The sequence below is a fragment of the Tachyglossus aculeatus genome, chromosome 5 (assembly GCF_015852505.1).
Source record: "Tachyglossus aculeatus isolate mTacAcu1 chromosome 5, mTacAcu1.pri, whole genome shotgun sequence".
In the NCBI taxonomy this organism is placed as follows: domain Eukaryota; kingdom Metazoa; phylum Chordata; class Mammalia; order Monotremata; family Tachyglossidae; genus Tachyglossus; species Tachyglossus aculeatus.
In genome coordinates this window covers 29,782,252-29,784,892 of record NC_052070.1, presented here as the reverse complement: position 1 = coordinate 29,784,892, position 2,641 = coordinate 29,782,252, and positions in this window count along the sequence as shown.

Genomic DNA, 2,641 nt, shown 5'->3' with positions numbered 1-2,641 from the left:
AATTTCTTTTTTGGACTAAGTCAACCATGCTTACCAAAGCCATGGCACAGATAACTATGCTTTCTCCCTGTTCACCTGGTTTCTGCTCCAGCTTCGACGAAAACAATTGATCCATTCCTCTGGATAAGAAACGAGTGACTGAAATCTGAAAAAGCTTGCTGCTTTGGACTTGTGCTTCCTTTGGACCCCAGACCCCCTCTAGGGCGCAAACAGTTCAAGTGATTTGAAGCCACAAAGCTCAGGGAGATATCCAAGGCAGGCAGAGTGAAGCTTCCGGGGCCAGGGGGCTCACTGCTCCACAGTGACCCTAGCTGGAGTCCCAGTGATGAAGTCTCCAACCAACTCCTCAGGTTCTCTTAATCACTGGCCTTTTCATTCTCAATGATCTAAAGACAATTCAACCATCTCCTCTGGGTATCACTAGATTAAGTTGTTATTACTGTCTTTTACCTCGCCAACCCCACCATGACCCTTCAATCCCCCCAGTCCTGTCACCCCGTCCCATTCCTCTCCTCTCTCCACACCTCCCCTGTCCCCTCCGCCAGCCCACCTCTCCTCCCCCACCCGATCCCTGTAATGCTGTCCCAGTGCCACCCCTTATTCCCCTCTCCCTGCTTGGGCCCTCACCGCCCCCCTTTCTATTCTCCATCTACACCCACTCCCTTGGAAAACTCATTCAATTCTATGGCTTCAACTACTACCTGTATGCGGATGATACCCAAATCTACATCTTCAATTCTGATCTCTCTCACTCTCCGCAGCCTCACATTTCCTCCTGCCTTCAAGACACCTCTACTTGGGTGTCCTCCCATCACCTCAAACTTAACATGTCCAAAATAGAACTCCTCATCTTCCCACCCAAATCCTGTCCTCCCGCTGACTTTCACATCACTGTTGATGGCCCCACCATCCTTCCCACCTTAGTGTTATTCTTGACTCCTCTCTTTCGTTCAACCCACTTATTCAATCCATCACTCAATCCTGTCTGACCCATCTTCACAACATCACTAAAATCCTCACTTTCCTCTCCATCCAAACTGCTACCAAGTCTATACAATCACTCATCCTACCCCACCTGGTTTACTGCATCAGCTTCCTTGCTGACCTCTGAGCCTCCTGTCTCTCCCCACTCCATTCCATATTTCATTCTCGTGCTCAGATCATTTTTCTTCAAAAATGTTCAGGACATATCACCCCACTCCTCAAAACACTCCAGTGGTTGCCCATCCACCTCTGCATCAAATAAACACTCCTCACATTTGGCTTTAGAGCACTCAATCACATTGCCCCCTCCTACCTCACCTTGCTACTCTCCCACTACAACCCAGTCTGCAGTGCTAACCTTCTCATTGTGCCTTGATCTCTCCTGTCTCACCGCCAACTCCTGGCTCATGTCCTGCCTCTGGCTTGGAACGACCTCCCTTCTCAAATCTGACAGACAATGATTCTCCCCAGCTTCAAAACCTTATTGGAGACAAATCTCCAAACAGCCTTCCCTGACTACATCCCCCCGCCAACCCCTTCCTTTTTTCCCACTTCCTTCTACGTCGATCTGACTTGCTCGCTTTGTTCTTCCCCCCCTCCCAGCCTCACAGCACTTATGTACAGATCTGTAATTTATTTATTTATATTAATGTCTGTCTCCCCCAACCCAGACTGTAAGCTCGATGTGGGCAGGGAGTGTGTCGTTTATTGTTATATTGTACTCCCAAGTGCTTCGTACAGTGCTCTACACACAGTAAGCACTCAATAAATACTACTGAATGCATGATTGAATGAATGATGCCCAGCAGACAGTCCTTGACCCATGGAATAAGCAATCTCCAGGTCCTGTTGATGCACACCTTGTCTAAAACAAGTCTTTTCAGCAGATCAGTGAGTCCCCAGAGTTTTCTGCTACAGACTCCGTGCACTGGCTTGCACAGATCCCAGCCTAGTGCAAGGGAGAGCCCAGGTGCCCAGCTGAACTCACAGAGTCAGTAATAATAGTAATAATAGTATTCATTAAGTGCTTACTATGTGCCAGACACTGTACTAAGCACTGGGCTGGATACAGGGAAATTGGGTTGGACACCGTCCTGGTCTCACGTTGAGCTCACAGTCTCAATTCCCATTTTACAGATGAGGTAGCTGAGGCTCAGAGAAGGTAAATGACTTGCCCAAGGTCAAAGAGCAGACAAATGGCAGAGCCAGGATTAGAACCCATGACCTTCTGACTCCCATACCCGTGCACTATCCATTAAGGCACGCTGCTTCTCAATAGGGGAAATTCCACTGTCACAGTCCTCTAAGACCTCTATTCCTGGACTCAGAAAGCCAAGTCCCGCCTGGAGCAAGGGAGGGGGTGGGAAAAAAAATGGGTCTCTAATGGTGAGGTCTGGGGGTGGGGGTCCCTATACAGGGTAGGCTGCTGCTGCAATTGGCAATCCCAATCCCAAGGGGGAGAGGTTCTCAGGGGCTGTGAGTGGGCACAGGAGGATCAGGTCTATCCCACAGTGACAGCGGACATCTATCAATCTATCGGTCAATATAGTATTTATTGAGCACTTGCATGATGCAGAGCACTGTACTAAGTGGTTGGGAGCAAACAATACGAAAGAGTTAGTAGACATGATCCATGCCCAAAAGGAGCTTATAGTCT